This window comes from Cydia strobilella, chromosome Z (assembly GCF_947568885.1).
Source record: "Cydia strobilella chromosome Z, ilCydStro3.1, whole genome shotgun sequence".
NCBI classification, from domain to species: Eukaryota; Metazoa; Arthropoda; class Insecta; order Lepidoptera; family Tortricidae; genus Cydia; species Cydia strobilella.
Window position 1 is genome coordinate 13977921 of NC_086068.1, and position 15115 is coordinate 13993035.

A 15115-nucleotide genomic window follows, 5' to 3' on the forward strand; every position below is an offset into this window, starting at 1 on the left:
ATCCTATGTATTCCCTAATGTGTACGTTTTAACTTGCCAATCGTACAACAAATCTAGGAAAACATCAAAATCTGTTAGTGATACTTACATACATAAATACATAAAAAATATAATCTTTCTGATTAAAATTTAAAGTGGCTGGGCATAAAACAGATGAAAGCATAATAGCGTTTTACATTACTTGCAAGTAGCACTGGTGAGAATTGCCCCTTTTAAGTACGAGTTTTGTACGCAAGTGGATAATGGTCAGGGAACAGATTGCGACATACAGCTGTCTCTTCTACGTTGAGAAGGAGTATAGACTGACCACGATAACTTTGAACAAACTTGGCAGTGAGAATGCATACAACTCCATACTTGACGTAACACTTAGCATGAAAACTTAGTGTTTAGAATCGAATTAAGTTAAGCGCTTATCACACTGGATCCGATCAGCACGTCGCTCCGATGTTTGAGCGAGACAACGCTATGCGCGTATTATAGCGACATCCCGCTCGCACATCGGAGCGACATGCGAATCGGATCCAGTGCGAAGCGCCTTAGCCCTTCACAGACTTTGCAAGTTTGCAATGGCGTAATTTTTATGAATATGAAGCTTATAATAACACTTTACGTTGGTCTGTCAACCTCGATGCAAAGTTAGCTTAGACAGACTCTTAAATTCATAGTGAGATATCAGTTATCAATTCAAAAATACGAGGTTTGTGGTCCTTCGAGTGGAATATTAATCAACAACTATTTTCACAATTAATTCACAATTTAAAAGTGCTTGTTGCTAGGCCTATTTGAATAAATAATATTTTGACTCTTGACTTGACTCATACCCTACCTACTAGGTACACTTGATTACGATTTTCAGTTATAACTTTATCTCAGTTTTATGTACTTATGCCGCCAATAGGTGGGTTTCCGTTGCCGCTGTTCATTGCGAAGGGTTTTACAATAAGACAAACTAAGTGGTCATATCTTAGTATAACAATGGTTAGACCTTTCAGGCACGCTAGTAGAATTCTGTAAATTAGCAGTTCTATTGAACCCAAGACTAATAACGTTTTTAACCGACTTCAATTTCATAGAAGGAGGAGGTTCTGTATTCGGTTGTGGCTATTTATTTAATTTTATTATACAGCGTGTATTTTTAATATTACCTCAAACCGTAACCAAACGTAGGTTTTAGTACTAACCGATCGTATTATGAACCGATATTGCAAGGTAATTTTAAGTTACCCTAAAACGTAATGAATTTTTGAAAATTTATCGAGCAGCAATGTATTGCGTACACTTATTTGACACACGGAAGAAAAGGGTCTACTGTATGTTACGTTTACGATTAAGTATTACAGATAAATACTTTGCCTGATTTAATAGAAGAATTATAGAAAGCAAAGCTAGTGCGAGTATTGGTTTTAGACAATGACACACCACCACAGAAATAGCTACCTACTTGAATAAAAAGTTTGTTTAAGGAGTATTCACTTCATTCAGAATTAATTTTAAGGTTAATACAAACTACCAACCTAATGATAACTAATTTCAGCAAACTCAGGCCAACTCAGGCAGACTACGTATTACTGTTTACTGGCTGGTAAGATAATAATATGACGCTATTAAGCTAAATTACAAAAAATAAATAGGTGTCGATAACTTCCGTACACAATGCCAAGACCATCAATATTTAGTTCTCAGGAACTAGCCGAAATGATTTTAATTTATGGCGAAACTGGACGAAGTGGGCGGCGAGCCATAGCTTTATACAGGCAGCGATTTCCAGATCGTAGGGTACCGCAGGACTCTCGAGTTAATTTGTGCATTACAGTGAGTTCGTGATGATGTTCCTACTACAGGAAGTCATAGTACCAAAAAATGTTAGACGTGTTCCTGTTCAGAGAGAAGAGAGGATATTGCAACATTTTGCTGCGAACCCCGAAACTATCACGAGAGCAGCAGGGCGGCGATTTGCTATGAACCACAGTACGGTTCACAAAATTCAAAAACCGGCCAAGTGCGACTCGGACTCGCGCACGAAGGGTTCCGTACCATTACGGAAAAAAACAGCAAAAAAATCACGTTTGTTGTATGGGAGCCCCATTTAAATGTTTATATTAATCTGTTTTTAGTATTTGTTGTTATAACGGCAACAGAAATACAACATCTGTAAAAATTTCAACACGGACAGCGGAGTCTTAGTAATAGGGTCCCGTTTTTACCCTTTGGGTACGGAACCCTAAAAAAGAACATACCTACAAATTTTTAATAGTTAACTCAATATTACCAAGGGACTTACCGCCTCGTGTAGCCTTTTGTGACTGGCTACTCAGACAGCATGAAAATAACCGCGAATTTTTGTCGCGGATTATCTGGACTGACGAAAGTACATTTAAAAGGAACGGTGTATGGAATCAGCGGGAATAGCCAATATTGGGCCCGAGTAAACCCCCACGTATCAAAAGAAACAGGCCATCAGTACTTACCGCTGGTCAGTGAATGTATGAGTGAGGAGGTGGTCAGTGAGGTTCAAGGACGACATGTGGAAAAGTGGGAAACCCGTCGGTACCTCAGACGTGTAAATCGTAATGATTTTTATTTTTAATACAAACTTATACCAAACTCGGCTATTATTGACGTTGTGACGTCACGCCAGTAAAACAAACGGGTTTTTTTCTTGCAATATCGGTTCATAGCACTAACGACTACGTCTGGTTAAAATTTGAGGTAATATTAAAAATACACGCGTATGTTCACCGATTACTCCGAGACCCGTGGTCCGATTTGAGTAATTCTTTTTTGTACGAAAGGACCTACTTCCAAGTTGGTCCCATATTAATCTGGTTCTGATCTGATGATGGGATCCCTGAGGAGTTGAGGGAACTCCTCAATTTTTAAAGGCATATGTATGGTGATTTGGGTGTTTTCATAAGCAACTTGAGCATTTTCTCTCGAAAACGACCAATTTGATGAAGTGGACCTGATGATGATGATGATTGTTTTGATGATAGTGATGATGATTTTTTAAATGTAGGATGTTCAGCGATTACTCCGAGACCCGTGGTCCGACTTGAACAATTCTTTTTTTGTTTAAAAGGAACTACCTCCAAGGTGGTCCCACATTAATCTGGTGCTTTTCTGATGATGGTATCCATGAGGAATTGAGGGAACTCCTCAATTTTTAAAGGCACATGTATGGTGATTTGGGTGTTTTCTTACGCAACTTGAGCATTTTCTCTCGAAAACGACCAATTTGATGAAGTGGACCTGATGATGATGATGATTGTTTTGATGATACTGATGATGATTTTAATGTAGGATGTTCGGCGATTACTCCGAGACCCGTGGTCCGGCTTGAACAATTCTTTTTTTGTTTGAAAGGAACTACCTCCAAGGTGGTCCCACATTAATCTGGTGCTGTTCTGATGATGGGATCCACGAGGAATTAAGTGAATTCCTCAAATTTTAAAGGCACATGTATAGTGATTTGGGTGTTTTCTTAAGAAACTCGAGCATTTTCTCTCGAAAACCACCAATTTGATGAAGTGGAGCTGATGATGATGATTGTTTTGATGATAATGATTGCAGTGATTACTCTGGCACCCATGATCCGATTTGAGTAATTCTCTTTCTGTTTGAAAAAAGTTACCTCCAAGGTGTGTTCGTAACATTTTTGGTTTTGATCTGATGATGGAATCCGTGAGGAATTGAGGGAACTCCTCAATTTTTAAAGGCACGTGTATGATGATATCGGTGTTTTCTAAAGTAACTCAAGCATGTCCTCCCAAAAACTATCAATTTGATGTAGTGCAACTGTAGCCGAACCACGAGTTTGACACTAAATATTCGCTAGCGTCTTCGTAACTTACAATATGCCAGTACGAGCGAGATGCATAAACAGTAAGTTACGCACACGATAGCGAATATATCACTGTCAAACTCGTGGTAAGGCTACTGATGATGAAGACCACGGACGAAATGTGGAACTTCCCTCGTATGTGTATTATGATTTTTGATGTAGGTAGTGTTGGAAACAACCAAAGAGACTGAGAGGTGAGGGGTAGGTGTGAGAGGTGAAGGTAGAGGGTATTAGTGTTTGGGGGGGTTTGAGGTTGGGAGTTGAGGGGAGGTGAGTTGATGGGTCGGGGACTGAGGGGTTGGGAGTTAAGGGATTGGGGGTTAGGGTTAGGAGTTAAGGGGTCTGGGGTTAGGTGTCGGGGAATGGCGGTTGAAGGGTTGGTGGTTTAGGGTCGAGGGGTTCAGTGATCAGGGGTTGATGTGTTGTGAGGTTGAGTGATCGGGGGGTTTGAGGGATTGGGTCAGTGGCGGGGCGGAGTATGGATTTAGTGACGGGAATGATTTCCCAGACGGACCCGAGGAAAATTCTGATTATTTAATAAAGCTTACGAATTTAGAGTTAAACATGATTATGTTTTTCATTCATGCGTCACGCTCTTTTAACAATGTCTTAAAACTAAAATTGGAAAAATAATAACTTTTATAAAAAAAGATAAACAGACTTTAAAAAAGGATGAAATAAAATATTATCCTTATTAGGGTTCCGTGTTTAATCATATGCGTTACCAACGCAGGGTTCGATAAATTAAGAGCAAAGGATATCAAATTCCTAACCAAGGAAATAACACCTGTGCTGACACACTTGACTAATCAATGTATAACTCACTCCCTTTACCCTGACAAACTAAAGGTAGGTGTAATCCGCCCAATATACAAAAAAGGAAGCCTAGCCAACACTAACAATTATAGACCCATAACAATATTATCAGTCATAGATAAAGTAATAGAAAAATACATAGGCAGTAAGCTTAACGATTTTTTGTCAAATAACGATATTATTCATGATAGGCAGTTCGGTTTTCAAAAAGGTAAAAGCACTACTCAGTTGCTTGCACAATTCACTGATGAAGTAAACCAGCACTTAAATGACAGGAAGCAGGTGGTAGTAGTCATGATAGATTTTAGCAAAGCATTTGACACTCTGAATCACGAGATATTGTACAAAAAGCTGCAGCGAAGTGGTATAAAGGGGCCCACACTGAACTGGTTCAAGCAGTACCACCAGCACAGATTTAACACTGTTAGCATTGCCGGAGAGCAAAGTGACCTCCTCCAATCCCACCACGGCACAGCGCAGGGATCAATTTTGGGGCCGACGGAGTACCTAATCTATGTTAATGATATGATTAATATATTCCAAACAGCTTCGGTATACCAGTTCGCTGATGACACATGTTTATTAATTGCTAATACAGATATAAGAGTGGCGGAGTGTCAGATGCAGAGCGAGTTCAACATACTATGTAAATGGGCTCATGATGTGGGCCTGTCTATAAACTATAGCAAAACTAAAGTAATGCACATCTATTCACCATATGTTAAAATTTGTGATACACCCAAAATCGTGGCCCATGACCATGCTTGCATGCACATAGCGAAGTCCTACTGTAGCGGTGAATGTGAGTCGTTGGAGGTTGTCAACAACCATACTTATTTGGGATTGAAAATTGATACCTCGTTTAATTGGGGACCGCACATCGATAATGTATGCAACAGGCTAAGGGCTATCCTCAGCAATCTTTGTATAATTAAACATAAAATGCCATATAACATTCTCCGATTATTGTATATTGCTCTGGCCGATTCCATAATTAACTATGGCATATCCAGCTATGGGCGAACCTATAAAACTTATTTACTAAGAATCCATAAACTTCAGATTAGAATATTAAAAACTATAGTTCCGCTAAAAATAAAACAACAATATAGAAATAATTAAGAAAACTTGTTTAATTACTGCAGGGTACTAAGTGTGTATGATAAGGCTAAACTGGCTGTAATCCTGGAATACAAGCATCGTTTGGGAGAGCTGAATAGATATAGTAGACAAAATAACCTTCGCAGTTTACCCAATGAACCTAATTTCATGACTACTAAGAATAATAATGTATATGGTAATAAGACTTGGTCCTCATACGTGCCAAAAACTCTAAACAGCTTTCCCAGAGATGTAATTGAAGATATAATTAAGAAACCTAGTAATATTAAGGCTATTGTTAAAAAAGCGCTGATAAACATAAATGTATAAATGTGTAAAATATTTAATTAAAATTTAATAATGTAAGCAGGGGTTGCATCCCCATATCCCTTAGCCCATATAATCTTAAAAATATAAGATTGGAGCTAGGAATGTTGTAATTCTTGTTCTTTATAAAAAATAAACAGTTAATATTTTTATTTATTTTTTTATCTGATATGTGTGAAGTCGGTGCCAAGTCAAGTAGTAACAAATCCCAGTCAAAAATAGTCAGCTTTATGTCTACAAATATTATATATATTGTCTGTACAAATATTATAAACGTGAGAGTAATTCTGTCTGCCTCTTTGTTACCTTTTCATGGCTAAACAACTGAACCGCTTTAGCTGAAATTTGGCATGAAGGTTCCTTGAATTGTTTTTTAAATTCTGAAATGTAGTCCTCTGAATAAGCGACAGAAAATAACTCAGTCCCATTCCCACACTTGCGTGCTATGGACTGTTCAAGAATTAGTAAGAAATGCTCTTTAAAAAATACGACGACAAATAAACGCAAACTGCGCCAAGAAGGTTCAACTGTGTGTTCTATTCTGAGGTGTGTTCTTAAATACCTACAGAAAGTTCGTTTATTGTTGTCGTATAACGCTGCGTCTTACATAGGCGAACACTCGCGAACGCGAAGAAAAGCGACGCGGCGCGGCGCGGCGCGGCCGGCCCAAGGTGTTCGCGTTCGCAACGAGATCGCCCACGTAGGACACTTTTATAGGTATCAAAGGATTAATTAAGGCGCCGTGCCGCGCCGCTTCGCGTTCCCGTGTTGTTCGCCTACGTAGTACGCTGCGTTAGGCAATCCAACGTACATACTTATATAGCCACATCCTTATCGAATTGCACCAAAATCACTGAATATATGGTCCGAAATTTGGCTTGGCACCGACTTCAAACATATCAGTTGGTGACGCATATACTTAAACACGGAACCCTAAAAAGGATAATATTTTATTTCATCCTTTTTGAAGTCGGTTTATCTTTTTTGTATAAAAGTTTTTATTCTATAAGTAGTACACTTCACACCCACTGAAAAAGGTTTTAGAGACCTGTGCACATTCCCCTGGCGTTTATTAACATTTTATTTTCATCTCGCTTGTGTGGAGTTTCTGTTCGTGTACTTTCTTAAAGGTCCAGCACTCTGCTTCGTATGTCATGGCTGGTCGTACAACCGTTTTGTACACTTTCCCTTTTACTCTGATGGGCATTTTGTGATCGCACAGGACACTCGATAATGATCTCCATTTAAGCCATCCGGTGTTGTTACGGTGATCTACGTCCTTATCGACTTTTGCATCAGAAGTAAGTACCGACCGATATATTTGAAACTTTACTTTGGGTAGTGCTCTATTGTCTATAGGTATATAAATGTTGCACCCAGTTTCTTCTGTGCCTCCAAAGTTACATTCCAAATATTCGGTTTAACTCCGGCTTATACGTAGCCCGTGGTTTTCTATGCGTGTTACCCACTGACAGAGTGTTTCCTGAAGGTCTGTTGCATTTTTCGATAGCAAGACGATATCATCCGCGTACAGCATACATTCTAGTGTTGACTTTTGTATGTCTCGGGTGATGTAGTCCATGCATACGTTAAACAGTAAAGGACTCAAAGCTGATCCTTGATGGACCCCTACTTAAATCGGCTTGATGACAAATTTTCATTAATGGCATCAATCGATCAGGTTTGTTTTTGGGATCAAATGTCTATATGGTACCCACTGCATTAAAGCAATACAAAAGTCAGAAATGATATTCAAAGTCCGACAGTCGTACTTCACTCGCGAAACGCTACTAACAAACGATAAGTGAACGTGACGTCGGGTCACTGAGAGCCCGTCTTGAATGTATGGAAAATAAGTAAAATTGCGATTTTGTCGGTGAAATATGGCGTTTATGCATATATTTACCGTACAATCTTTTTTTGTATGAAATGTAAGGAATCGAATGGTATCTTTACTTTATTCCTTTTTGGAAGTTAAAAAAACTTTAAATTTTGACTTAATCCTGTATTTTTTTGTCATTTCTATATATTACTTTAATATCCATATTCTTGTGGTAGTATTTTACTAGATTTTGTTATAAAATTCAACATGTGTCATCATCCCTATGAATAACAAGATATCAAGCAAAAAATGCATCCTGAACTGAAAAAAACCAACTAACGGATTCTTTCAAAGCGGTGATAGAGATATTCGAAAATAGCTCAGACAAATTTGAAAATCTTTTATGCAATTTATAAGCGTGTTTTGCTGCCTACAGCAAGTACCTACCTATTCTTCAAAGGTACCTATAACTGTACCTTAATTATTGATTGAAGGATCCAAAATCACAAACGAGACATTTTAGTATTGTATGCCGTTCCTCTAGAAAGGAAAGTGCTCGGTGCAGCAGACAGCGGTGCACAACTTGGCGAGCTTTTTAATGTTATTACATGGAATGGATAGGTAAATAGAAGGGGTTTCTTACTTTGATACTTTTCTTTTCTTTTTCTTTTATTGTCTCCGCTACATAAACTTACAGTTTCTGGTTATAAGTAGGTATACCTATAGGTAGATACCTATTGGATGAAAGAAAGCCTACTCCTACAATGAAACAGTAGTAGGTACCTACACCTACCCACCTTCCTACACTATAAGTAAATTCCTGACAGCATTTTATTGAAAATCCCAATTACTGTCATTAAAATATAGGGCACAATAGGTATTTTAATCTAATTTTTACGATTCCAAATACCTGTAGGTACTACATTTAGGTATCTAGGTATAGTATATGGTTAGATACAGATGTAATTAGCGACTATGAAGAAAATGATCTTGATCTTCAATAAGTCACGTTTCAACATGTGAACTACGAACTACAAAACATTTGAAACTTACCATCATACAACGCCGTCCGTCACAATTCAAAACATTTCACTCACTGTCTGTAAAGTAAACACGATTTGTATCCCACAACTTAATAAAACTTATTATAGGACCGAATGTAATTTCTGTTACGGAATGTTTACTAATGAACAAAATTATCGTTTGTGATCCCAAGAGTCGTCAATGCGCATTCCGGTAAGATTCATTGCACACTGAAACAGAGCCCATCCAGTGAGTACGACGGTCGACACCCGTGCCGTACCGACCGTACTGACTCCATACGGCTACGGTAGGAGAGTAATGTGTAGGCGGAAGCGTATCTTGCATTGGTATGAGTCGGGACGGGTCGGCGCACTGCGAGAGTTTACTGAAACATGACGCGCCATCTATAAGCTCCCGCTGGTACCATTTTCATCCTAGCTACCGCAAATCTGCGGAATCGGCGCCATCTGTGAAGAAGGCTGTTAGGTTGTAACGACACGTAGTGACATTAGAGGGCGCACCAAACCAATGTTCAGCATTCAGCAGACTAAGCGGACGTCTAGTGACTGGTACATAAAAAAACCGCAAATCGAGGTACAGGTTAGCCGTTTGGCACCCGCATACTCTAGGTCAAAACAAAATTTTGTGACAAGGTGGACAAAGTGCTGACAGTTTTTTTTGTAGAGATTTTTTTTTAAACCTATCGTGTGGTATCATACGAAAGGGCTTTTTGAGGCGATTCTAAAAATATAACACATCAACAAGTTTGGGAACAAATCAAATTATTTTATTAAATATTTTGATTTGTGTTTTTTAAGTAGTCACACTACTATATATAAATTAAAAACTGTAATAGATGTCATATATTAAAGAAAAAGTGACGAAGCCCTCCAGTGCCGGCCTTCACCAATAACACATCATTAACTTTCGGCCATTTTTCTTAAATTAGAACAATAAAAAATTTCAAAGCATACCGAGTTTGGGCTCCTCCAGATACGATATGGCCGATTTTTTTTTGTACAATATATAGTTGGTCAAACCAAATTATCAGTAAATAAGAACAAAAAAAACTATACTCATCCTATTTCTTTTGGGTGCTAGTACTAGTGTAAGACAAAGATAGTGTGATTCTCTCTGTCTATGTTTGAAATGAGACAGTCCTTTGACAAACTATAGCACAAATGATACGCGATATCCTTATACATATGTAACCCAAAGAGTAGTATAATATGTAACCCCAAGAAAGCAATTTTGAAAATAATTTCAGTTAGTACTTTTTTTTAATTTTTCAATATTAAGATTAAATTAAATTATTAAAAGCTTTTATTTCGGACAATATAGCACAAAAGATAAACAAATTAAAAAAACTTACAAAAGTTAACACAATAAATTAACATACCATAAATTAAATAATTCTTAGTTTAAACATTATTCCTAAAGCCTGACCAGAAATATATGATCATTCGCCTTGTTTCGGAATTTCATTGGAACTAAATTCTTCCACTGGCAATAATTTTAATGATAGGTTGTCACTGTTGTCAGTGTCATATGTGGCGGTTTACTTGAATAATGCTTAAGTGTTGCATATTAAATAATGAATGACAAAAATGCCCAAAACTATACATAGTCAGGAGCGGAACATTGTTAATAATGTAAATAATAAACTGCTGGAAAAGAACAGTTCGGGAAATTAAACTATTTCCAAAAAAATTAACTATTATAAAAATTAAAACATTTCCAAATTAACATCAGAGTATGTCAACTATGTCATCTCTAAATTCGCCAAACCCTGACAATAGTAGATTGTTAACCAAGGGTTGAATGGCACCCATTTCTGTCGAGGTAGTTTGGCGCTAGAACGCAGTGGCAGCGCCAATAGTCCGAGATGGACATGGTGCCTTTCACCCGAGTTAAACACTCTACTTTTCATATAGAATGCGAGGAAACCAAACAAGACAAGGCAATTTTGCAAAATCAGTAATTAAAATACCGGCCATAATTTTTTTACTTAGGACTTACTTGCAATCGGAGTCTTTTCATGTGTAAAGACGTAAAGATAAATAACCCCTAGCGAAAAACATTTCGATTCCAATATTTACGAAAACACACATATTTTAACAAACTGCAGTAATTTTAAAATGATTTGTTCATTATAACACCAAAATCAGCGAGATTGCCTTTTAATTTTTTACTTTTTCGTTCTAAAGCTCCCAAATAGTGAATGGCATCCCAGTCATTTAGCCAACATAATAAAAGTGTTTAAAAAAATGAAAATATTGAGTTACAATTTAATGAATAAAATAAGCAATTTATCTTTTATTTTATTTTATGTTTATGAATATAGTGCCAAATAACTTAAAAACCCATTTAATATCGTACAAACGTTTAACTGTGGCTGTATAAGTTTCTGTCTTTGCTCATTTACGCAAGTGTAAGGTGTAAAAAAAATATTTTAGGTGTATTCCTTTTGGTTTCCTCCTTGAAATCGAGTAAATACAATTCAACAAAAGAAATCAAGAACCATTTATTTTAACAATTTACTTACATCATTTTTGATAAAAAACGATTCAATGCGGGATAAGTAAAATTAGAACAATTTACCAATTGTTCCAGGCGGGGAAATAAAGACACTATTTTTCAATTTTGTTTCCACCCAGTTGCTCGTGGGACGGGGACGCAGAGGAGTACACCACTTTTCTGCACTAGAGTAGAAACGTATCACTTTCTGCGCACTTTTTAGAACAACAACGACCCACTTTCAGAGCATGAGATATGAAAAGACTTTAAAAAACCCGGACATTTGACGTAATTTGCATTTTTTCCCCGGACGTGTCCGAAAATAATATTATTAAAAGCAATCGCTTTATTTTTCATTCATTTATTTTTTTAATTTCACACAATGCGTAATTTGCATTAAATAACAACAAAATAAAAAAAAACATTTTTTCATAAATAAACTAATAATTGTCTCTTTCTTATATGTAAGAGATAGCTCGTAATCGTAACTAAACTATTATTTTTATTTTAAGTAAAATTCTACCAATTAGTTAATCAATCATCTTCTTTTAAATTGACCAGATGAAGAGATTTTAAATTCGTACTGGATTTCTACTTATCTAAAACAAATCTAAAACAAATTGCAACAATAAACATAAAAATTATCGCATTATGAGATCTAATCAGGCAGTTTAAATATTATTTTTATTCCAAAGTAAGTAATTAATGTCTTCAGATTTTCATTAGCTTAGTGATATTTTTCCGATTCTAACTATCTAGGACTAGACATAAAACCGGCCAAGTGCGAGTCGGACTCGCATTCCAAGGATTCCGTACATTACACAATTTAAACAATGTACTTTTTATGTGAATCGTGAATATGTATGTGAATTAAGTCCGACTCACGCTTGACTGCACACCACTTCCTTGCATGTCACGGCTTTAAACAGATCCCTACTCTCTTTTGCGGTGTCCAAAATGAGTTTCTTAAGGTTATTCCATTCTAAATCACTGGAGTCAAAAGGGTCCTATTACAAGTGACTTGATCTTAGGGTTAATTGCGTCGTGAAAGTGTTCTAGAGCCGGTTTCGTCAATACAATGGTCTTTTGAGGTTTCGTCCGAGTACTCTTTAGGCGAAGTCTGAAGTCAGCTATTAGGAGTTGGTGACCACTGTCGCAATCAGCACCCGGGAGTGTTTCGGCATTGGTGACTGATGATCGCCACCTTGATTTTATCGCTATGAAATCAATCTGATTTCTGGGCCCTTGTGGAAAAGTCCAAGTGTACAATCTCCTTGGGTGATTTTCAAACCAGGTATTTGCAACCGCCAGCTGATTTTCTACGCAGTAGGTAAAAACTTGTCGCCTCGATCGTTACGCACACCTAGGCTGAAACCACCAACGACTGTTCCTCTGAATGGGTCTGTTATTGTACCTATATTAGTGTACATACTCTAGTATTATCTATGATTAACGATGCGAATGATGCGATATTGTCGATACACATGTCACGGTCCTATATATCAACATAGAGTAACTGATACTAGAGCGTTACTGTCATAGTAAATTTTGTAACCCCAGTAAATTCACAGCCATCTGTCGACACACTTTAAAACTAAAAATGAAGATTTATAAAAATACGATAGAATGTATTTAAATATAAATAAATGATTTTTTTTATTTGCATTAATTATTTTTATGATTTTGACCTATGTTCTTTCACTGATATGCGTTAAAATTGTTAAGTAACAAACAAAACCGTCAACGCCATCTATACGACTGTAGGCCAAAACTAGTAGCGCCCTCTGAACGAGAATCAAATTTTCTTGATTTTCGAGGCACGTTTTTTCCTTAGACTGTATCCATCTATTACGGAGTTATATCTATCTTTGATATCAAGATGTCTTCAATAAAGTCTTATATTTTATAATTAAACGTCTATTCATTCACTACATGGTATCAGAAGTGAACAAAGAAATAAATAAGGTCATTAAAAATGGCAGACGAAGTCGTGCCAACGAAAATAAAAGGAAGACAGGGAATCCTTGCGTGCGCTCCTATGTGCACTACCGGCAATATGGCGGAGAACTATAAAAAATGGGTCCAATCTTTTAAGTTATATCTCCGTGCATCATCGTTGGACGAAGAGTCGGAGCTGCGCAAAGTAGCATTATTCCTACATTTTATCGGGAACGTGGCGTCGAGATTTTTAACGCAATTGAAAAAGATGAAGAAAAAATCAAATACGATGATCTATTGAAGCTTTTCAACGATTATTTCATTCCGAAGACCAACGTAACGTATGAATGTCATATTTTCTTCACTTACAAACAAGACGAAGAAGAAACCCTGGACGAGTTCGTGACTAGCCTAAGGGCAAAAAGTCAAACTTGTAAATTTGGAACCTTACATGGGTACATGATACATTAATTAAATCGATACAAACTATAAGTTGGAAATGTCACAGTCAAAAAGTCAAAGCAAAACGTCTATGTCTAAGTCACAAGTTGAAATGTCAAACTCACAGTCAAATGATAAGTTTATAAAAAGCTTTCTATCGAAATAGGATAATGTTTTTGTCGGTCTAGGCTGTTTACCAGGTCAGTGTAACATAACTGTCAATCCAGAAGTGCCGCCGAGGATAGATGCTCCGAGAAAGGTGCCATTTGCACTTTGTCCCAAACTCCAACAAAAATTGGATAAGATGGATGTCATCGTCAAAGTCACGGAGCCAACTAAATGGGTAAGTTCTTTATTTCTTGTAGAAAAGAAGAATGGTCAACTAAGGGTATGTCTTGACCCTAGAAATTTAAATTAAGCCATTTGTCGTAGTCACTATCCTATAAATACCAACTGTTGACATGGTACGTTCCAAAGTGATTGGAGCTAAATATTTCTCCACTTTGGATGCAGTGGTTTTTGGATGTGTCGTCTTAATGAAGAGAGCTCCTATCTGACAACTTTCAATACACCTTTCGGTAGGTACAGATTCAAACGCTTACCGTTCGGAGTAAGCTGTGCCCCAGAGTATTTTCACAGTGATGACTTTAGTGATATACCGGGTGTCACAGTATATAGTGATGACATAATAGTATCTGGCAAGTCAATAAATGAGCATAATGAACGTTTAACCATGGTCTTCGAGAGAGCACAGCAACTAAATATAAAATTTAATAAAGCTAAGTGTACATTTTCAGTCACAAGTGTCAAATACTTAGGTCATATTTTTACAGCCGAAGGTGTCAAACCTGATAAAGAAAAAAATAGAGCCATAACAGGAATGCTGTCACCTACATGCACTAAAGACCTACAAAGGTTTTTAGGCATGATTAATTATTTAGGTCCATAATAATTGAATTAAAACCTCGCAGCTCAGGACCTCGCACACCCACCGAAAGAAATATTAATAAGAGGTTTTTGTCTATTTCACCTGAAGAACCGGAGAAGAACCATAGAGGAGACAACAACGAAACGACAAAACAAGCGCCGAGCACAAGCAATATGAACAAAAAACCAAAAAGAATTAAAAAAAATATCGAGTCATTTGTAATTCGTGAACCAAAAAGTACAAATGCCAATTCGACTTTAAATAACTAACATACTACAAACTCCGCCCGATAGCAAGAAGCAGCGCCCCTCCAAAACGTACTACAGAACGAATAACGAAGGTTGACTGGTAGAGAATG

The 15115-nt window shown here is 37.1% G+C and overlaps 2 protein-coding genes across 2 annotated transcripts in view; one reads left to right on the plus strand and one right to left on the minus strand.

Annotated features, from left to right (window-relative positions):
- LOC134754182 (amyloid beta A4 precursor protein-binding family B member 1-interacting protein) overlaps window positions 1–9225 on the minus strand; it is a 129874-nt gene extending 120649 nt beyond the window's left edge. Inside the window, exon 1 of the mRNA XM_063690314.1 lies at window positions 8964–9225. The gene's annotated coding sequence lies outside the window, so the exon portion shown is untranslated. The remainder of the gene's footprint in view (window positions 1–8963) is intronic.
- The window catches only part of LOC134754214 (neprilysin-2), a 278975-nt gene that overhangs the window by 127235 nt on the left and 136625 nt on the right, over window positions 1–15115 (plus strand). The gene's annotated exons all lie outside the window — the stretch shown is intronic.